At 38.3% G+C, this 23,378-nt stretch overlaps 1 protein-coding gene across 3 annotated transcripts in view; it reads right to left on the bottom strand.

The window, feature by feature from the left end:
• CDH6 (cadherin 6) overlaps positions 1-23,378 on the bottom strand; it is a 128,944-nt gene that overhangs the window by 69,792 nt on the left and 35,774 nt on the right. The window contains exons 1-2 of one of the 3 annotated variants that reach the window (XM_047874482.1): positions 8,625-8,903; positions 7,423-7,538 (exon numbers count right to left, since the gene is read on the bottom strand). The exons of the other annotated variants lie outside the window; for them this stretch is intronic. The gene's annotated coding sequence lies outside the window, so the exon portion shown is untranslated. Of the gene's footprint in view, positions 1-7,422; positions 7,539-8,624; positions 8,904-23,378 lie in introns of those variants that run through there. 3 annotated transcript variants of the gene reach the window in all.

Here is a 23,378-nt window from a genome sequence, read left to right on the forward strand (position 1 = left end):
CACTGACTTGCTCTGTAATTTCAGCTGGCAGGGGAAATAGAATTTCCTAATGAATTTTTCCTAATAAAATAAGAACCTGAAGTGCCAGCATGTTTGCACACCTACCAATTATGAAGTGAGTTTCCCAGGATATTAAAACTAAGCCAAAATATAATTTAGTCCTATAAACTACTGTCAAACTCAGCTATAGTTACATTTGAAGGATCAGGAATTATTTGATTAGCAATTGATTAATGGGCTTTAATGTGACTGATTATTTTTTCCAAAACACAGAATTTCTTTGTAAAATGAGTATTTTTTCCTATGAAGAAAATATTATATGTACCTAATATATATGTATAGATATATATTTAAACACTGTAAAGACATCTTTGAGAGTCAAGTGTTTCTGACATCCTAACCTTAGAAGATGTTGCAACTCTGTCACTGATACTTCAGATGACTGTAAATAAAAATCAGGTATCCGTGGTTATAAATACTCTGTTTCACATTTTCTTTAGCAACAGCAAAAAATTTCAATTAATTGAATCTCAGCCAACTACAAATAATGCCAGAAGTGCAATACTTGGTGTACCAGGTCATGGGCAACCATTAATTAAGATGCAAAGGATCAGCACTAAAGGCCCCCAATACCAGATTTTTGTCCCAGAATTTTTTTTTGATGGGTATGGACTGAAATATCTATAAAATGCACTTTCAGCTATATGGGAAAAGAGAGAATTGGGTACAATCTTTATTTTGCTTGCTCTGGAATTTTTGATAAAGTTCTGAAGTGTCATTTTTGAAAATGAAGATGAAAATAATCTTACTTAAGGATTTTTATTTATAGACTAGAAAAGCCCTTTAAATTCCATGTTATATTTATTTGTTTAAATCTTTATTTTGAGAGAGAGAGAGAGCAAGAGCACACTCTGCATGTGAGCACCAGCAGGAGGAGGGGCAGAGAGCGAGGAGAGAGAGAATCCCAAGCAGTCTCCGTGCTGTCAACACAGAACCCTATACGGGGCTCAGTCTCACCAACCATGAGATCATGACCTGAGCCAAAATCAAGAGTCAGGCACTTAACTGACTGAGCCACCTAGGCATCCCCATGCTATCTTTATTTTAAAGGAACACCGATTCAATCATTTCCCATTGGAGAGATGGATGGGAAGATGAAGATCTTTTTAAAAATGGTTAAAGCCACCAAATGTGAAATTTGTAACCTATGATATACTGATTTAGAAATTTTTCCCCCAAATAACCCCCCAAAAGGCCAATAGAAATTATTTTAAAGAGACAATCCACAATCTTTCATAGTATCTAAATTTTGAAGGGCAGTATAATTGTGTGCATGCCCATGTGTGCGTGCCTGTGGTGTGTGTGTGTGTGTGTGTGTGTGTGTGTGTGTGTGTGTGTTGCTTTCCAGAATGTAGATATTTCTTCATGTTGCTTTATGGTAGTTGAGTTCAAACAAGAAGAATTCTCAGAAAAAGATCAGTACAACTTGTTAGCCTCCAATTTATCATCCACCTATCCAAGATTTAATGGTTGTGTTAACCCGGAGTCTCAAGAATAATTATAGTCTAAACCAAGTCCTTAAAGTAAGGAGATGAAAAGAACTGTATAAAGCGAAGGCTGTCATGAAATAGAAATTGCACAAGCAAGGGAACTTTCATCGTGTTGAGTAAGTACTTTACTATGGGATTCTTTTTTAAATTAAGGTGCCAGGTAAGTTGGATGAAAATAAAATATGTATGATTAGCAGGGAATACCTTGGCCCAGAGTAGTTGGATAGGAGTGGAAAAAGGACAGAGAGGTGGCTTTTTCCCCCCAAGTCATTACCAGCTTAGTTCACAGAAAAGTTATTTCAAATACTTTCTTTGAAAGACTGCTTTGAGGTCTGCTTTTAATTTGAACAGTTAAATATCATATTCATGCCAATGAATCTTTTTCCTCGTTTTAATATCATTAAGAAGAAAGCCTCCCAGGCCAGAGTGAATAGTGTAATTGCTTAAAAGAAGAAATATATAACATGCATATTTAATTCAAACCTTTAAAACAATTTCCTTATGTTGACTTGGCACCTTTGTTTATGTAAGACAGCCTTTTAGTTTTTTAAAAAACTAAACTACATCGTACCATATGGAAAAATCTCTAGAATAAGATTTTAGCAAAATACTCTTCCACAGCTCTTTCTCCGGTTGTATCTGTCTTCCCTGGTTATATCTGTTTAGGCTGCAGGTCAGTTTTATAGGATCTTTAAATTTTCTAATACAATTAGAGTAAGCCACGCTGTATAAATCTGAAAACCTCCTAAGAACAAGATAGGAGGTATCATGAAACTTAGGTCATAAATTCTACAAACAAGTGCTTTGAAATTTTCCATGTCTTGAAATGCTCCCACCAACTGAAGAATATTTGTTTTTGTGAAAACTTTCTAAAAAATAGAATGAATCGCCACTTTTCATAGCTCAACAGATTGCTGTCTGCATGCACGACATTTCCTACTGCTTATAACTAAAGAGAAATGACTTTGGCACTTTATCTGTTTGATGAAAGACTGTTATTGCTATTGCCCTGTGAGACACCAAGCCACCTGCCACAGCATCCCTGGCTGTCTGAGGCAATCCTCTCCAGTTGGTGTGGGAATAGCAAACCAATATGTCACCGGATAGAAGTAGCCACAGCATTCCAGCTAAGAGATTGGGCTTTGGAATCAGCCAGGTATAAGTTGAAATTTTTATTTACTTATATGACTTTGGACCTGTTAGGTAGCCTTTTAATGTTTTAGCCTTTTCACTTTTAAACTGAGGATGATCATATTTAGGTCCTGGGGTATTAATGTGGAGATTGAATGACAGGGTGTACAGAGGGAGTAGATACATGATAGCTATTACTAGGTCATATTTTGGTGAAGGTCTGAGGGAGTGAAACTTTGGAGATGTTTTTCTTTTCCATCATAACTTTCAGATATGGTGGCTCACTGCCCCTCAAACTTTTCTGTGGAAATGTACTGAATAAAGATCCCTCAGAGGTATGAGAGCAGGACCCAATGGGTGAAATTTATTAAAGCCTTCAATTTTAAACATTTCAGCATATTTTGTATTCTACTCAATAATAGATCTAAATTGTTTTGTTACTCATTTTTGCCCCTCAAATCTTGTAAATCTGATGCTCTGGTGTTACCTTCACACTGTGGCTTTGCCTGGCCTCTGGTACCTGTGGGGCATAAGAATGGCCAGCTTGGGGCCCACTGCAGAAAAACCAGGCAATTCAGATTTCCATTAACTCTGCTTCCTACTGCCCTTGTGCTGATGGTAGGCAGAGCTTTCTTTCTCTGACCACTCCATCTCATTCCAAAATGAAACATAGTCAGGGTAGGTGTTCTCTTATGGATTATCCTTGCCATTTTAATTAAAAATGTTGGCTGATTTGGCTGAGAAATAGGGTGCAATGGGGAAGGGGAAGGGGATTGAGAGAAAAACATTTATTTCTTAGTGAAAAAAATTAAGTAAAATATATTAAATGGTAAAACATATGCCACTTTATGTTGGCCCTTCCCCATCCCTATGTTGGTGTCCTTTAAGAAAATGTTAAGACAGCCTTAGAATCAGGAGGGTTGCTTAAAGATTATGGTATATGCTCAGTAGGGGTTGAATTTCATTCTATAAGTCTTGGGAAAACTTGCGGGTAATTTTGCAGATTAAGTGGGGAGGAAGATAATAACATGCTTTGGGTGACTTGCTATGTAGACAACTGGGTCTCAGCTGAGGCTAAATAACATTTCTTGTAAGTAAAAATTCAAGATAATAATAAATCAATAAATAAATAAACAAATAAATAATAATGTTGCATAAATAAATAATTTCATGATATAAATAATAAAATAGTTGTTTGTATTAGTTCTCAGCCTTCTGTCACTCTGATAGGTTAAATAACTATCTAAGTCTTTTTTCTCTTTTTCAAGTTTTTGTTTAAATTCCAGTTAGTTATCATACAGTGTAATATTAGTTTCAGGTGTAGAATTTAGTGATTCATCACTTACATACAACACCCAGTACTCATCACAAGTGCCCTCCTTAATGCCCATCACCCGTTTGGCCCACATGTGAGTGAGTCTGTTTCTTGGTTTGCCTTTCCTTTTCCCCCCATGTTCATCTGTTTTGTTTCTTAAATTCCACATGTGAGTGAAATCATATGGTATTTGTCTTTCTCTGACCACTTAGCGTTATATTCTCTAGCTCCATCCATGTTGTTGCAAATGGCAAGATTTCATTCTTTTTTTATGGGTGAGTAATATTCCTCTGTGTGTGTGTGTGTGTGTGTGTGTGTGTGTGTGTGTATCACATCTTCTTTATCCATTCATCTGTCAATGGACATTTGGGCTCATTCCGTAAATTGGCTGTTGTCAACAAAACTAAAAGGCCACCTATGGAGTGGGAGAGGATATTTGCACATGACATATCTGACAAAGGGTTAGTATCCAAAATATATAAAGAACTTATAAAACTGAACATCCAAAGAACAAATAATCCAGTTAAAAAATGGGCAGAAAACATGAAAAGACATTTTTACAAAGAAGACATACAGATGGCCAACAGATATATTAAAAGATGCTCAACGTCACTGGGCATCAGGGAAGTACAAGTCAAAAGTACAATGAGATATCACCTCATACCTGTCAAAATGTCTAAAATTGACAACACAAGAAAAAACAGGTGTTGGTGAGGATATGGAGAAAGGGGAACCCTCTTGCATTGTTGATGGGAATGCAAACTGGTGCAGCCACTCTGGAAAATAGTATGGAAGTTCCTCAAAAGGTTAAAAATAGAACTACCCTACTATCCAGCAATTGCACTACTAGGTATTTACCCAAAGGATACAAAAATATTAATTCAAAGGGATACATATGCCCCAATGTTGAAAACAATTATCCAACTTAAAAATAAAACCCCATAGAGTCTGTCCTCTGTTCACCATCAGCCTTTTCAACCCTTTGTGCTGGGAAACACAGGTTGAAGAAATTATAGAGATAATTGTGGTACTTGTTAATATTTCATCCTGGTCAAAGGCCCATAAGGTAGATAGAGGGAAGAAGAGAGAGAGGGAAAAAGAGGAAGATTAAGAGCAAACTCTGCGATGGTCCCCTAATAATTGGGGAAAGGATGGAAATCAAATCTAAACTTATCTCTCACTGTTTGTTTACATTTTATGCAATGAAAGTATTATATACCTGTTGGGGCCCATGACATATTTGGCCTTTATTACTTCATAGATGGGCTATTTATTGTCTCAATTCTGTGTCATACACGTGTGGTGATCAAAACAAACTTGTCTTACTGTAAATCTTCCCTTCTCAGCTGGGGCTTGCTTCCTGCTAGAAGTACGTGGTGGAGAAAGGGACAGGGTTTTGCTGTTCCCAGTCTCTCAGTCCTGAGGCCCCAATTCATTAGCTTCAGTGCCTGCCTCCTGTCAACATTGAAGTTGTTAGCAGGGAGGAAGGGTAAGGTAATGGGACAGTACTTTATGCTTTCTAGGCCTGTCAAATTGTTTAAGCTGATGTTTCCGTGTGGCTCAAGTATATTATTAAAATGGACTTTCCTATCTTGGGGCACTTTGATGGGCTTCTAAGAGGTTTCTTACTTCTGGCCCCTCTTCTACAGCCCCCTTGCTCCAGCTTATATGGTCTACTCAGGATGGCCTAAGAGGACTATTCACGGCATCTGGACACTTTTATATTCTTCATGCTGAGGTCACCTTGCTCCCCCAGGAGGCTCTATTGTATAGAGCCTGATGACCACCCCTCCTCCACTGGTTCTTTTCCCTTTGGCCCACGTGTGTTCCCAGGAAACACTCACATACATATCCCTACACACTCCTTGGAATGCCCCAGGTCTCTTGCCCAAATAGTGAGGTAGTCCCTCTCTCAGACCCCAGTTGACAGCCTGCTCTCCCTGTGTCCAGTGTGAGCCAGGAACTGGCCCCCTTTGTGTCGCCCAGCTGCAGGGGCACCTCTCACAACAATCTGGGTGGTCCCGTGGATGTCTCTCTTAATACTGAAGTCTCTCTTGATTAGGTTTAGGATGGGAAGGTGGCAGACCCTCCTACAAAGGAGGGTGGCGATTCGGTTATGACAGAACCTGCCAGTAATCTCCCCTTGAAATCCTCACTCTGATCCCCTTTTATTTTCTCCACTTGGTGAGGGTGGCCTTCGTGTCATTTATGAATTCAGCACCTGATGGGAGTTGAACCCACATCCTTGTTGCCCATGCTATCTTGGTAACTGAGTTTTAAGTGGGTTAAGGAGAGTCTTCTTCCTTACTATACACAAATCTGGCTTAATTCAATTAGGTAAAATAAGCAAACTCCCCATGATAACTAAATTTAAAAATATAGAAACATGTTATCAAAATTAAGTCACTGCAACACATTTAACTTCTCTGGCAGGTAATTGGGCACTTAGAGTTTGATTTGACCATAAAAACAAGTCTGCACAAAATCAGTCTGAAACTGTCATAAAAAGAAATGAACTTTAAGACTGTATCAAATTCACATCGTGAGCTTTTTCCTCGAAAAGCGATATTTATAGGCTTGGTGCCAACCCTGTAAATGCAATCTGAAGCAAACATTTCCTTTGCACATTTTCATGAGATGCCTTTGATTATGTTGAACAGAGAGTGGATAAGATACTGGTTTGTTTTAAAGTTGTATAGCAGAGTTCCAGGTTTGAGCATGAGCTGTAGTTACCTCTGGGATTGCAACTGGTCTAGATGTGCCTGGCAGACTCTTGGGGTCAGTCTGCCCAGAGTCTGTGAGCATGAGGCACCATGATGCCTCCCGGGAGAGAAATTGTCCTCAGGGAGGGAAGTGTCAAGTAGACAAGCTTGAACCTGTAATGAAGCCTCAGCCATCACATGGGAAGGACAATTCTGAGCACAGCATGATGCTGCCATTTGGATTTGTCCCCTTAGGGACTCAGGTCTGGATCTTACGGAGGAGGGGGCTGCAAAGAAACTGAAAGAGCTATTTTCACTAAAATCTTCTGAGACACTGAAGATTCAGATGACCTGAATATTCCCAAACTCCAGTTGATCCCTGTGCCTTCCTGACTAGAAAAAGCAGCACCTCCTCTGTCTGTTAGACTGATATAATCTTGCTTAAAGACAGCCTAGTAACCCCAAATCTGGATAGTTACCCTGCAAGGGGATGACAGCTCTCCTCATGTCCCCACCTTACCAGGCATCACTGCCTCTAGACCTGTATCCAGCAGTGGACCTCATTGGGCCTCCATGGGGCCAATTACAAAACCAGATCCAAGAGAAGAAGTCTCTCACAGAAAAGAACTGTAAGATTTTGAGGAATATGTGCTTGGATGGATTCTAAGGGTGTTATAGCAGGTAAGGAGGAACACAAGTTTAGATTGAGCATGTGTGCACTTACCAGGTATTCTTGGTTCTGTGTGTTTGGTTGGTTAACTCAAAAGTGGCTTCAGCCATTGCCAGTGTTGAAAGAAGTTCAGAGGCCAGAGATTCATTGGTATAATATAATAGAAGGAACTGAAAGATTTAGGGAGATAGGAAGTTGAAGTGGATATATTTTGTTACTATTCACCCACCTTAACTAGACAGCCTTCAAACTACCTCTACGTGTCCCAGAGAATACTCCTTTCCTTCATATACTGAGAAAATATACCAGCATTCTTGCAAGGGGCCATGGGGTTGTTCTCTGTAGGCTGGTGATGAATGTGGTGATGCCACTATTGAAAAGGACTTCTTAGTTGCCATGGTGATTGTATGCTGCCAGGATGGTAGAGGCAATGTGCAGTATATGACTTCAAGAGACAAGGTGGGCATGGTATCATAATACACACTTCAGCCAGAGTGGTGACCTGTGGAAATCTTTGGTGGCAGCTACTGGATCGTAGAGATCTTAGGACTAAAATAGTCTGCTAAGGTCTTCCTTGATCTATAGAGCCGATAGACTCCAGATTTGGCAAGCAGACTCACCCCATATAGCGACCAAGCCTTTAACAAAATTCTAAGACTTGAGGCAATTCCTAGACCTAGTAACTGTGAATGAAGAAGAGGCTTGAAATCTTTGAGATCAGACTTTTTATAGAACCCAGCCTTCCCTAAGGGTCTTGTAACTATTTACCAGAGTTACTGTGTACAAGGAAAGAGAGAGATCCCAAAGTCTTCACACTGTTAGCGGTGGCCTCTCTCTGAAATTCCACTGGGATGGTATTGCTTTTGGTTTACTCTATTAGACAGAGGGATCTCCTTTGACTTCCACTTGACTCCTTCTATTACAATGCTCCCATTCCAGGAATCAGGGAGCTAATGTAGAGATTTAGTTCTTGAGTTTATCTGTTCCAACTACTGTTCCACCTATATACTCAGTAACTGAATTGTAGTGGGCATGTGGACACTGGCTTTGAGATGAAGTTAATCCTGGGGCCCAGATGCCACTGTGGTATACTGGTCACAATGGGGGTTTAATGGAAATCAAGAGGAAAGTGGAATGTATTTTATACTTGATTATGGTGAACAGAGAGTGGATAAAATATTGGTTTGTTTTAAAGTGATGTAGCAGAGCTCTAGGTTTGAGCACGAGCATGGTATAAAATCCAAAACAGTTCTTACCACTCTGTAAGGAGGACTTGGAAACAACTTGGCTGCAGGTCAATTCTATCAGATCTCTTCCCTCCTGGAGTAGGCACTTACACTGGGTATAGATTTGCTTCCCCTGCATGCCATGATTCTGCTGCTGCTGCCATCCATGGACTTAACATTGCCACATTTGCTGTCATCATAATAAGCCACCAAATATTGCTCTGAATAAGAAACTTCTTTTATAGGAAAAAAAAAAGTCAAGCAATGGGTGAATGCCCATGGGATTTTCTGATGTTACCATTTACCCAATTATCCTGAATCAGCTGGCTTTAAAGAAGAGTGAGTTGGCCAACTGAAAACTCAGTTACAGATGCAATTGGGAGACATCATTGTGAGACCGCATCACTGTCCTCCATTATGCTCTAATCTAGTGAATAGCATATGGTGCAGTTTCTCCATAAATAGAATTCCTGGAGTAGAATGGCAGCTATCATTATTACATCTAAATTTCACTTATAAATATTTTATTTCTCAATCTCACAGACTTGGGCTTTGCTGGTTTAAAGATCTCGTGATGCAAAAAAAAAAAATCGCCTCCACTAAGGGACATAACAATAGGTCCATTTAATTGAATGTTGGGACTGCCACCTGGTTATTGGGCTTTGCATGCCACTGGGCCAACAGGGAAATAAGATGTCACTGTGTTGTGGGATTCTGTCTGATTATTTGGGCGGGGGGGAGTTGGTGCTCTATAACAGGGGGTAAGAGGATCCCAGGTATTTTCTTAAGTGACAGTCTTGCCATGGAAGGTGGGAAAAGAAGTAAAAGGAGAGTGGAACAGCCCTATAGCAGAGACTGTGATATCACCAAAACACATTTCCTTTTCCCTCCTAGGTACAGGGCTATATTGTAGTTTCCAGCCTGCCTTGCATCTAGTAGTGAGCATGTGACTGGGATATTTCAGAGGATTGTGAAGAAAGCATTATATACTACTTGCAGCCCTAGCCTGTGAAAACCTCTTGTGCAATCTTCTGTGTCCTCTTTCCTTTGAGGCTGAATGTTGAGAATTCCAGGGCTTTATAGCAGGGCAGAGCTATAAGATAGAAGGAGCCAGGCTATCAGAAGACATCATCGTCAGTCCAAGGACACTCTCTTTGGGCTTTATTTCAAAAAGGAATAAATGTCTTTTGGGTAAAACCACTGACAATTTCAGATTTATCTGCTACAGCAGCTGGCATTACCTCAACTAATTATAAACCCCTTTAAAGCATGATTGTCCCATGAGTCAATGGCACACTTAAAAAGAAAGTCTGACCACAGGACTTTATGCCTCTATTCTATTCAATAAGAATGCTCTCTGGATGAAGAGATCCAAACAGCAAGAGACCACAAAGAAATCTAAACACAAAGGTTGGAAAAGTTTGAGCCAGAGAGGATCTCTCACCCTAGGAAACTGCAGTTGGGGGACCCTTGTTGGATGCCTGAAACACTCACACTTGTTTCTTTCTCATGGGAGAGCTTTATCTCAAATGTCTGCCACAAGCCAGTGTTGATGGTCAAGGGACACCATGGCCAGTAAGATAAGAGACACTTGCTTTGTTTATCTCTTTCATCTCTGCACTTGATGATGAGGATTGAGAACCAGAAGATTGGTGGTAATGAGGAGGAGGGAAATAGGTTGTCTCCCCTCCATGTTCTGGGCACTGCAGCCTAAATGTGATGAAGGCAGCGAGAGAGGTTGAGCTCAGACCTGACATTGGAACATTCAACTGGACGGAACTAGCCTGGCCTATAAAACAGCAAGGCAACCAGAAAGTTATGGAATTTGCCCAAGATAAATAGGGTGGGGAAAAGAGATTCAACAGAGCATGTGAGAATGTAGCAACTGGAGGAATGGAAAACCATTTCATACTGTTCGACTCTGTTAAACAGAGGTTAGAGTGACACTATCGTCACAGGCTCTCTATGTTTCCCTCTATGTTGCCAGATGAGCATGGAGAATGATGAGAACGAATCCTAGCATTATGACTTATAATTGTGGGAGAAAGTTTCATATTAGTAAACAAAAATTGCTGTGTTTTCTTCTTGGCAATTGGTGAGCTGTCTGAGAAGATGGAGGTTTTCATGAGGGAGGGGGGAGGGAGGAATTCTTGCTGGAGTTTCGTGGGATATAAGGTGGAGGTCTCATTTATTTAGCATTGTATTTTCTGCTCTAAAGGTGACCTAAATGATCTGGCTGTGCCCTACCGCACTTTGTCTCTAAGTGAAGGTCAAGATGCCTCAGGCGCTGATGTTGCTGAAAATATTCCCTCACTTGCCCTCCATGAGCCAATGTTTGTGGTCTGGCACACTGTGTTTGCTTCTCCCTCTTTCCCCAGCTGGAAGGAAGAATACACAAAGCTAGCATTTCCTACAGGAAATTTCCTCCAAGTGTGTTCCACAGGAATCTAGTTCCATGGGATGTTTAGTGATGCTACAGAGGAAGAAAAAAATTCTCTATGATCAAATCACTTGGGTAAATCTGGATTAAACAAAGAAGAGGTTTTTTTCTTTCTTTCTTTTTAACAGAACTTTTCTTAAACTCTATGATGCTAAAGTATGTGCTGGAGCTCAGGACAGAAATACCAAGAGCACAGTTTCCCAGACTTCTACATCTGCCCCCCTTTTTTTTTTTTTACCCCAGAGGACTGAGTGTTCATCAGCCCATACTTTGAGACCTGCTGCTCCAATTCAGTTCCCCTTTTGCAGAAAAAAATCACAAGTAATGAATTGATGTGAATAAAAAGAGAAAGTGAAATTCTATTCATTTATCTAAAAGACCATTTGAAGAATTGTCTGTGTGAAAATCATGTGCTTTTTTTTCCCCTGGACTAGAGAGAGGGCAGACTGTCCCTTGATAAAGTGAATTTCCAGTGAAACAGGAATGCATGTTTCATCCCAATGCCAAAGAGCTATAGATTCCTCTGTGACTCTTCTAATATGTATCTTTTATGCAAGTGAGTTTTAAAATGAATACTATGCATTTGCCCTGTCAGATTTTTCACTTTTCATCACAGGCGCCACCTTTAAACTGCCCATGTGGATAAGAGAAGCAGCACCTGCAAGTCCCACATTTTGTTACAATCAGAGCAGACCCTAAGTTCACCTTGCTTCCAAAGGCGAGTTTATTAACCATTTATTTATAAATATTTGTTTCCATATACTTCTAGGAAATGCTTTTTTATACCACTGCACATCTTTATATCAATGACTTCTGATGAGCTAAATTTTATACAAAAATTCTGAACATAAATGGAGAAATAATCTTCCGAAATAGAGATTAGAAATATGGATTTGGGGGGCACCTGGGTGTCTCAGTTGGTTAAGCATCTGACTTCAGCTCAGGTCATGATCTTGCAGTTAGTGAGTTCGAGTCCTGTGTCAGGCTCTGTGCTGACAGCTCAGAGCCTGGAGCCTGCTTTGGATTCCGTGTCTCCTTCTCTCTCTGCCCCTCCCTCACTCACTCTCTGACTCTCAAAAATGAATTTAGAAAAAATTTAAAAAAAGAAATATGGATTTGGTAATCACCTAAAGTATGGGAGCAATGAATAAGTCAATTCTCATTATTCAAAGAAATAAATCTAAACTTGCAGTCAATAAATCTAGTTTCTATTTCTTCTGTGTTTCTAATAAGTTCTGTGGCCATTGGCAAGTTTCTTCATTTTTCTAGGCCTCAGTTTCTTCAACTGTAAAATAGAGGGCTGGAGATGATATCCTCTAGGGATCTTTGAAGCTATAAAATTCTGATTCTATTTGTTTTCCCCAAATTTCCACATTTAGCAGATTTCATTAGGTATTTGTCATTGTGATGCCCCAAAGAGGAACAGTCATGGTTTCTAGAACCACACATCTATGGAATGTTGAAATAGATGACCTAACTGGAAATATCATACCCCATTATTTTATAAAGGATAGAACCAGCATGGATCTTCTAACCATCAGTCAAAATTGCATTTGGGCATTTGGCTACTTAAGTGTGTCAATTTTTTTCCTAAATGTAGATAGAGAAATAAATTTATGACTCGAAATTCAAATCTTTTTTTTTTTTTGAGGGAGAGAGCATGAGCAGGGAGGGGCAGAGAGAGAGGTAGAGAGAGGGCGAGTGAGAGAGAGAGAGAGAGAGAGAGAGAATCTCAAGCAGGCTGCACACTCAGCATTGAACCCAATGTAGGGCTTGATCCCACAACCCTGGGAGCATGACCTGAACCCAAATCAAGGGTCAGATGCTCAACCGACTGAGCCACCCAGGCGCCCCAGACTAACTTTTAACTTTTTAGGGAAAAACTGATATAGTCATAGCACAGAGAACAGGCAAACATTTCTAGAGCTGTGATGACCCATATAGTAGTCACTTGTTACATGTTTCCATCGAGCACCTGAGATGTCGCTAGTCTGAATTGAGATGTGGATAACATACATGCCAGATTTTGAAGACTTGGTGGGGAAAAGAAAAGGGTAAAATACATCGCTAGTAATTTAAAAAATATTGATTGAATGCTGAAATGATAATACTTTGGATCTATTGGGTTAAATAAAATATATTATTAAAATTAATCTTACTGTTTCTTTTTACTTTTTAAAATAGGGCTATTAGAAAATGTAAAATTACATACGTGGCTTTTATTATATTTCTAGTGGACAGTGCTGTTCTAAGGGATTCTGTCATGCTGATGAAAGTAAAGACGCTTTACATACCAACGCTGAATTCTACTTTATCCCTATAGAAACATGAACCAATATAAGTAGCTCCAAACTTTGAAGTAGGCTCTGTTTCAAATTCTTATGTCACTTTTCTCTCAATTAGAATGATTTTTTTTACATTGAAACAGTATTATGAAAGACTGGATAGTTTCCTAGCTCCTTGTATAGTTTATTTTACCTTTAGTGCAGCTAAGATCTTACATATTAGCAATCAAAATATTAGGATGGTAATTAAATCAATGAATAAAACAAATCTTTTTGTTTGCTTTGGTTATTTATGCTTGAGTCAATTCTGTTCAACCCAAAGAGAAATATAAGATGATAGAAAACTTCAGTGAGGTCCTTCAGAGGACTGTGAGGCACTTTCAAAGATTTAAATCTTATGTCTGTCATTACTTCAGAAGTCACTGTTTCACTGTCTTTAAGACATATGTAATTCTCTTTCTTTCTTTCTTTCTTTCTTCTTTTTTATGATTATTTATTTTTGAGAGACAAAGAGAGAGACAGAGTGCTAGCAGGGGAGCGGCAGAGAGAGAGAGGGAGACAAAGAATCTGAAGCAGGCTCCAGGCTCTGAGCTGTCTGCACAGAGCCCCACACGGGTGGTGACCAGGAGCTCGAACCTACAGACAGCCAAATAAAGACCTAAGCCGGAGTAGGATGCTTAACCTACTGAGCCACCCAGGAGCCCCAAGACGTATAATTCTTTCACTTCGTTGTTACTTATTGCCAAGAAACAATTACAGGAATTGTTTTGATATGCGACGGTAAAAACGAAAGAGGAGTAGAAGCAGAATTTAGAAAGAGTTCTTTCTACTTTCAGAAGGACAACTGAACCGAGATAGCTTGCTCTGAATTTGGGTGCAACCCAAACCGTGTTGGGGTTGGAGAGTATGGGAACAGAGAGGGATTGAAGGCCACTCCTCTGTATGGCCTTTCTTTAAAATAGTACTTTGCAAGGAGTTCATTTCAGTTCTCAGCCTGAAAGCACAGTGTTCTACAATAGCAAGATAACTTTCCCTTTTGATTGTTTCTTTTTGAATTATTAATCCACAATAGAATTTGACTATCTTAAAGCCAGCGACTACTACCTGACAGCTACATCCTAGACTGAAAAATCTCTAAACTTAAAGTTTAAGATAATTTGAAAAATCTCCAATGGCCAATGACTCAATCAATTATGCCTATGTAATGAAGCCTCCATTAAAAAATCAATTTATTACTTATTTAAAAAATCAAATACAGGAATATTTGAGTAAATATTTAGGTGGTCCTAATTTCAGAGTATCTCTTTTTTCCCCCTTCAAGTGTTCAGGGAGAGGAAGAACCTCGAGAAAAGGAAAGAATTAGCACCTTCTCTGTATCAGGCATTGCGAGAGGAAATGGAAAAATCTTTGGAATTTTTAACTCTCGTAACCATCCTGTGGGGTAGACATGACCATCTGCATTGACTGATGAGGAAACTAAGACTCGGGAGTTTCCAAGAAGTTGCATAAGCTGCTCATGTTTGCACAGCGAGCAGTACGAGGGTCAGAAATGGACTTGGTATCTTGTGACTTAAGCGCCCATTTAATCTTGTGGCTTCCTCTGCTTTGTCTCCCAGAGAAAATGTGAGAGGAAGAACATTGCATGGAAGACAAGGATGCAGGTGTGGAACATATTTCACATGCAAAGAAATACTGGGGAAAAAACAGTAGAATCCATTCTCTTACCTCTGTCTCTGGAATGAGAAGTCAATTTTTAATTATATGGGTAAGGTTGACCAGGACCAATGTATCAAAAATGCCGAGTTCAGGGTTGGAGATTAAATATAAAAAAGAGGTTCAATTTATTACTGTTTGGAAGAAATAAACATCCACATGTAAGAAAGAGACTGGGATCTCTCTGCCTCCAGCCTGCCCTTGACCCTGAGGTGAACAGTTTGAAGTATGATCTCTCGGGACAATAAATGAATAGTGAGTGGAGAACATGATTCAATGTTAATGCCATTATGTTCTGGGGTGATGATCAAGTGTGGGAAATCATGTGGCTATCACCATCTGCTGACACCATCCTTTTTGGGGGCACGGATTTGCTCAGGTCAGATAACATTCTTGGGAGCCTACCCAGGGATCTTTTTTGCCTTGTGATAACATAGACCCTAAACCCTGTGCCTGATTCATTCCTTTCCAACATGTTTCTGATTGCTAACCACTTATTAAACGTTATTCGATATGCTTTCCTACTTTGTTCAGCTGTCTTAAATCCTCTCTGGAACAAGACAAGATTTAAATAAACAAACTGGGTTCATTTGTTCTTAAACATGCTACCTTGCCAAACAGTCATTTTTCTGCGTGTTTAAAAATATAAGATGGCTAAATGGCAATGTATTCTTAAACATACAAATCTAAGTGGATTTCCTTCTGAAATGAGATAAATTTTGCTCTTTATCATCTTATCAGCATGATTCCACAGTACTCCCCATGCATCTGAAATCACATTGAATAAGGTACTAACTATGATGAAAGACAGTTACGGGAGAGAACGGTGCATTGGGACCCTCTTCTCCATTCAGATATTGGGCACAAATATTGATGTGAAATCCCAGCACAAGAGGCCAGATTTTCAAATTCTGCTTATCAAAACAGGTTTATAGCCAGCACATTCAAGTATAGAGGACAAAATGACACTAGGAGACAAGGGGAGAAGGGAGGGGGGGTTCCTTCCAAGCAGAACCTTCCTCTTTATCCCCAAAAGGCATACATGAAAAACAACAAGGCTAGCTGAAAAAATTGGGAGAGGATATAATGATGTTTGCGGTAGGACAGAATATGTGGCAATGAGTTCACCACACGGCTGAGCTCGGGAAAGGCTGTGTACCCCTGAATACTAAGTAGATCAGATAGAAATAGGCCTCTTTCCCCCCTGCTTCACATCAGCCTCATTCACATTGCGTTCACATCACTTCTTAATTAGGGGAGTATATTATACTTCAATGGGTCATTATAAACTATAACTGAAATAAAGTTGAGTGATTTGTTTCAGTGAAAGACACCTTGATTGAGGTGGTTATTAGTAAACTATAAAATACAGTGAGGGTAATTGGTGTGAGCACTATCATTATTTAGTGATGTCTCAATTTTTCCCATTAATTTTCCTGTGATTAAAGAAAATTACTTACATTTGGCCAATTGAAAATAGAAAAGAAAAATCACTTGCCAAAGCACAAACTTGCTATTTATATTTGAACCATTAATAAAATTTATACTTCATGATAAATTCTTATGTATTTTTAGACATGTGCTTCTTATGCAAGAGCCTGGCAAATGTTTTCTTTTGTTCAAAACATGAATGGAAAAAAAAATCCTTGGCAATTAAAAGCAAATAAAACTGCAAATATCTATCCTGTAGTACAAACAATAGGCATAAATTAATACAAATAAGGTGAACTAATGTCCCAGAAGGTCCACAGATCCCTTCTTCTGATCAAAGGAATACAAAAATTGAAAAACAGGTATTTATATTAAATTTAAATTATATAATTTTCTTAATTTTTTTAGAAGCTCACTATAACTTCTTGCTTGTGTTATAGGATCTTCAGTTCATGGCATTTTGTTTTGGATTAAAAAAAAGAAAATATATTTGGCAATGAGATTGTCTTTCATTTGTTCCTTGAAAACAAGAAATTATTTGTTTGGTTTTCATTTCTATAAATAAATTACTCATTTGAGGCTTGTTTCTCCAAAATGAAGGGTTTATGCAATCAGTCATGCATAAAATGTGTTATTTTCCTTCACTTAGTCCAGTAGCTGTTTGCAGAGAAATTGTATGAGCAGTTAGTTTTCACTGTCATTATGGCAAACCAGAGACAGAAGAATAAGGGAGAATAGTAGAAATCAAATAGAGGAAAACTCTAAATGTACCATGATGGCAGATAGCAATAAAACTGTCGACTCTGAAATGAAACCTCAGGACAATATTTCTTTATAAATATATGGGCGCAAAGAAGCAACTCAAATCACAAAATTATTCTTTTGTTGTTGTTGTCTCTGATATAATGTATTGGCTGAAAAAGTGGAAGTTTTCTAACTTTCTAGTAGAGCAAGAAAATAATTGTTATGTAACTTCAAAACTATAGAGTATATGTAACTGTAACTATATATAGTTATAAATATACTATATATACTTATATATATAACTATATATAAGTTATAAGTATAAAGAGAATATGTATGTGTGCAGATCTATACACATATGTGTGATTCTATATGCATTATGTATATGTATGCATATATGTATGTATTATAGATATGTGCATGTATGTGTATAAATTTGGGGTAATTGTCATTATATTAAGAAAGTAGGCCTGGAGCCTAGAAAAGAAGACACGTTTATCTCTCTAAACTCTGACCAAATACATGGCCGGTTTTGTGGGAAGTGTTGTCACAGAAGAAGTGAAACAAAGAAGGAGAAACGAAGGAATGCCATTGTTAAGTGATTTACAGTGGGATCCCCAAGTAGACATGGAAAATAGTGGTGGATTGGAATGTGATTTCCCCATTCACTTTCCCTTTCCTTCTACATAAGATTCTGAATGGCAGACATTAGGAAAATAGCATCTTAGCTCCTAGTAACTTTCTTTTGTTGTCTTTGTTCTGTGGATACATTCCCATTCTCAACCTGTAATAGTTTTGCTAAATTTAAAGATGTGACTTAATTAGCAGACACATATACATTCAATATATGTGATAAGACTCATAATCCATTACAAAATACAGACACAGCCTTTGAATTTTATCCCAGTGTATAGAAATGTACAAAGTCACATATTTCCTTTTCCGGTATTATTTTAGTATAATCTTTGCATATATTTAGAAATAATGTGTCATAAGTTTTTGTTACAACATCAGAAAAGGTAAGATATTAATAAAGAATAAAAATATACCCTTAATTACAATTATTATTAGGCTAGAGTCTTATAAATTTCTAGATTTTAAAATCTAATATTCTATCAAAATACTTATTGGGGCGCCTGGGTGGTGCAGTCGGTTAAGCGTCCGACTTCAGCCAGGTCACGATCTCGCGGTCCGGGAGTTCGAGCCCCGCGTCAGGCTCTGGGCTGATGGCTCAGAGCCTGGAGCCTGTTTCCGATTCTGTGTCTCCCTCTCTCTCTGCCCCTCCCCCGTTCATGCTCTGTCTCTCTCTGTCCCAAAAATAAATAAACGTTGAAAAAAAAATTAAAAAAAATACTTATTAAGCACACACTGTAAAAGGAATAGCATTACGAAAAAGAAATTTTGAGATATTGACTATCACCATAACTTTCCATTTACTTAAAAGTCATCAGAATTGAAAATTTAATAACCCAATCATTTATTGAGAATTATTTTTGAGTTCCTTTTATGCCCCAGACACAAAGTCCTGCCTTGTGGGGTTTACATTCTGGCGGAGGAGACAGACTATGAACAAATGAATGATAGGTAAGTAATATATTTTGGATCATTGATAAGACCGTTTGAGACAAAATGGACTGGATAAAAGGATACTGAGTTACGGGGGTGGGGGGTCTATTTCATGTAGGGTCAAGGAGGGTCTCTTTGTGAAGAAACTGGAATCATGATGAGCCACCCATGGGAAAAACTGGTGGAACTTTCTTACAGAGGAAACAGCAAGTGCCATGGCCATAGGAGGAAGCAAACTCCCAACAGTCTTTAATAGAGAAAGGCCACTAGGAGGTGAGATGACCAGAAACTGTAATGAGTAACAATAAGTAATAACAAGGAAATAGGATAAGTTTGGTAGTTTTATAACACATTTCTCCTTTCTGAGCTTTTATACTTTATAAGGTAACTTCTCTAGTATAAAATATACTCCTTAAAATATATAGTCTCTCTGTATGTTTGTGTACATGTATATATCAATATGTGTGTGCAGCATGCATATGTATGTGTGGATGTGTAATATGTGTGTATGTATATATGTGTGCATGTGTATGTATATAAACATTACACGTGCATATATATGTATGTGTATATTCATCTGTTCATTTCATGTTAAGAGTATGGCATAGTGGACTTTGGATTGCCTAATTTGCATACTGTCTGTGACCTTTGAAAGGTTCTTTAACCCCTTTGTGCCTCTGTTTCCTCATCTGTACAATGGAGATTATTAAAGTACTTACTTCAGAAGGATGCTGTGAGAATTAAATGCACTAATATATGTCAAGCTCTTAGTGCCTGGCACATAGTATAAATGCTATATAAATGTTACTTTTATAATTTCCTCAACAGCTGGCATTTTATCTGAGTGAGTAGAATGTATTTATTCATTCCAACTGACACTCCCATCAGCAAAATCAACAGTCAAAAAGCCTGACTTGATATTTCTTTATTGGCCACTCATGTTCATTTACTTGGCAAACTAGTTCAAACTTTTGTTTATTTTTGGAATATTTCAACCTTAAAGAGGACACCTCTTCTGCTTCTAATCTGGGATAGTTAAATGTTTCTGTCCTGGATAGAAGGTGCAGCCAAAAATGTTTTCCTGAGGATAAGGGTGCATTAAACATGTGTCCACTTGAGGGAGCTCCAAGATTTCTCCGAAGCCCTGGTCTTAGTTTTTCAGCCGGGGCACTCGGTGTCCAAGATACTGGGCTTGGGTTACATTCATGGTGGAAGGAAAAATTTAAATGACCATAGTTAAGGTTTGGAAAAGAAGTGCCAGGTAATAGAACTGATAATTATTTTACTGTTTTCCAGTTATGTATTTAATTGAGGGGAACAGAAACACTTTTTTGAGAACTTCAAACAGTTCAGCTGGAAGCACAGGAATTAGCATAAAGTGAAATATTTATGGGAGCTTAATACTGTTTAAGACTCATTTTCTCCTTGCCTTAAGACAAGAAGTCAAATTAACCATTTCTAATTAAAGAGTTGGAAACAAAGTAGTATGAGACCAGAAGTAGAAGTTAAATGGTAATGTCTAAGTTGTGAAGTGTGAAAAAGTCATTTGACATAGAGGTCAAGAATGGGAAGATACAAAAGAATTCCTGTAGAACAAGAGAAACAAATCAGGGTGATTAAAAAATATATATAATTATAGAAGGCTTACTACCACTCCTTCCTGGATGAATATTTTTTCCTTTTAAGGCAGAGTTCTACAACTGGACATGATAATGCCCCTTTGTCTCTCTATGTTAGTAGTTCAGCTACAAAGGAAGCACACGTGTAATATTCAAAATGAACTGGGGATCTTTTAAAATATGATTCATGGGAATTCTGGTCCAAAGGAATAGCCAACTACTAAAGATATTGAAAAGGAAAGAAGTTCCCAAAACCCAAGAAGATGCAATCCAGCAGACTCCAGAGAAAGAGGCAACTCTCTCTCTCCTTATTTAAAAAAAATTTTTTAATGTTTATTTTTGAGAGAGAGAGAGAGAAGTTCATGTGCGCATGAGTGGCAGAGGAGCAGAGTGAGAGGGAGACAGAGAATCTGAAGCAGACTCCGTGCTGTCAGCGCAAAGCCCAATGTGGGGCTTGAACCCATGAACTGTGAGATCATGACCTAAGCTGAAGCTGGATGTTCCACTGAGTGAGCCACCCAGGTGCCCCTCTCTCTCCTTATTTCTAAACCACTGTATAGATACACAAAGATTTGCTTAAAGTATCAATTTTATGCATGTATTTTAATTTTAATTGCACCATGAGTAAACTGTTGAAAAATTTTGAACAGTTGGCCCTTAAATCACTATAGGCTGAGTCATCTACAGATGAAAATAAGGCAATAGAGACCGTTACCCAGAAGAAAAGGAACATATTGCAATAGAATATACTTTCAACAAATGAAAACTATAATTAAAATATAATCATGTGATTAGAAGTAGATTACAAAGAGCATATCATGCTTCCAGCATATTCTGTATACGCGTAGATCTTAAATTTTGAAGTTTGTTAGTCTTAACGTGGCTTTAAGTATTTTGTACCAATATTCACAGCAGTCTTTTCATTCACAGTTCGTGAAATCTCCCACAGTTTTATTAATTAAAATATAACTTTTTTACCTGAATGGTATGCTAACTATATTGTTAAGGCACTTTTGTATGCATCTCAAATATACCATCAGCATGATCTTGATTTTGACCTGACTGAATGGATTTGTTGTGCTACTTGGAAATATAGTCAGGATTACCCTGCAGATGGTTTTTAAAACCTTTTATTTTATAACATAGTTTCCATTTCTCATGGAGCATGTGTTTCTTTTTGATTTGCCTATAAGCTTCTTCTCTTGTTTTTCATAAGTACATTACCTCATGGTCTTAAACACCTTCTGTTGCTTTCTTGAAAATGAAACAAGAGACATGCCTGTTGAGGAAGCCTAATGCTTCTGTAGTCTTAAAAAATAACTTGGAAGTGTATTTTGATGGTGTTTAATGTAAAGAGTTTAATACTCAGAGAAAATGTTTCTTGGCAAGTGAGCGGGAATGAGCCAGGCTTTGGGGAGATTTTTTTCTGTCTGTGATGGCTACACAGACAAGCCTGTGCACAGTCTTGTGCACAATATCCATCATCCCTTTGCGCATTCTCTGGGTCTTCTTGGAGAAGTTATCAAATGGTCAGACAGGACTTGCTCCCTATGTGTAGTGAGTTGATCTTTTAATTTGTAACGGAGATCCTAAATGAATGAATACTTGGAAGGATACAGAGGCCCTAGCCTTCTTAACTACAGCTTCTAAATTGGGACGCCATTTACGTGTGAAAGAGAAAGCAATTTCTTTTCAACTGGGGTATTCTGCAATGAGTAGGATCATTGTTATCTTGACTTTGTTGTGCAGACAAGCCACAGTGGCAGCAGAGATAGCATCAGCCAATTAAACTCCAATACAGTGTTCAAAGGATATGGAAGATAGAATTTAATTATGAAACAGATGACACCACTCAATCCTAATTGTCATAACAGGATCCAAGTCAAGGGCCTGTTAATCATCAGGCCCAGAGAATGGATAGCACAGCATCTTACGTCACCAAGGGCAAAAAGCATCAGGCCATGGTTACATTGCACCTTAATAATCCCAAGTAGGAACAAAAACAAATAGAAACTTCTCTTTATTTTCTGTAACATTAAGTATCGGGAAATAATTATGCAGTTACTAAGATGGCAGGCAATTAGATTTCTTTCTTATAGTTGATTCTTTTACTAAGAAATCCTTAGGTGAAACTCTGGAGTTTCTTTAATTCTCACAAGTATTTTCAGAGTTATGATTCTTTTTTACATCGAAAATTAACCACACTTACTGGTTTAGCCAATAATATCAGGGGAACGAGAGACCTATAAAAGCTTCCAAATTGGCACCAGCCATACACTCACAAGAGCCAAGCTGCCTTAACAACTTGTTACAAATGCCTAACAGCTCCAGAGAGAAAATATTTTCCTGAGCCTACAGTTTCTCATCTGTTTTGCTTTTCCGCAAACTTCACAAAGATAGTGGGCAATATGCCTCACTTCCCAGACACCAATCTATTTTGGCCAAATATTTAATTTTTAACCAGTATGGTGACCAGAAGTAGAAAATAAGAAGGATGCTATATAGAATAGAAAAACGCAGGACTTGGAGTCAAAATGGTTGGTTTGCAGTCCCTGCTTTGCTGCTGCTTCCTTTTTCACTGAGTAAGTCCCTGAACCTTCATTGGATTCCAGTTTGGAGATGGGGTAGAACTCATGGGTTGTTGTGTACATTAAGAAAGATGGTTTGGAAATACCATACAATTGCTACTTAGTATTACATGAGATTGGAGTTGTGCATCAGAATGGGTCAACTAACCTTAACACCTGCTACAGGTCTATCATTAGGTAGTTTTGCATTTCTATGTTCCATTCAAGGTATATTTTCTCCATGTTACAGGCAAAAAAGCAATTACAAGGAGATTAAATAACATGCCTAACATCATAAAGCTTTGTTATTGGAAAGACTGGGAAGAGAATCTTCTTTAACTCTGGGATTATACTTTTTTTCCATTCTTCCAAGTTTGGAATTAAGGTGAATGCAGCTTCCTTCTTCAGCTGATTTAACT

Source organism: Prionailurus viverrinus, chromosome A1, assembly GCF_022837055.1.
Source record: "Prionailurus viverrinus isolate Anna chromosome A1, UM_Priviv_1.0, whole genome shotgun sequence".
Classification (NCBI taxonomy): Eukaryota; Metazoa; Chordata; class Mammalia; order Carnivora; family Felidae; genus Prionailurus; species Prionailurus viverrinus.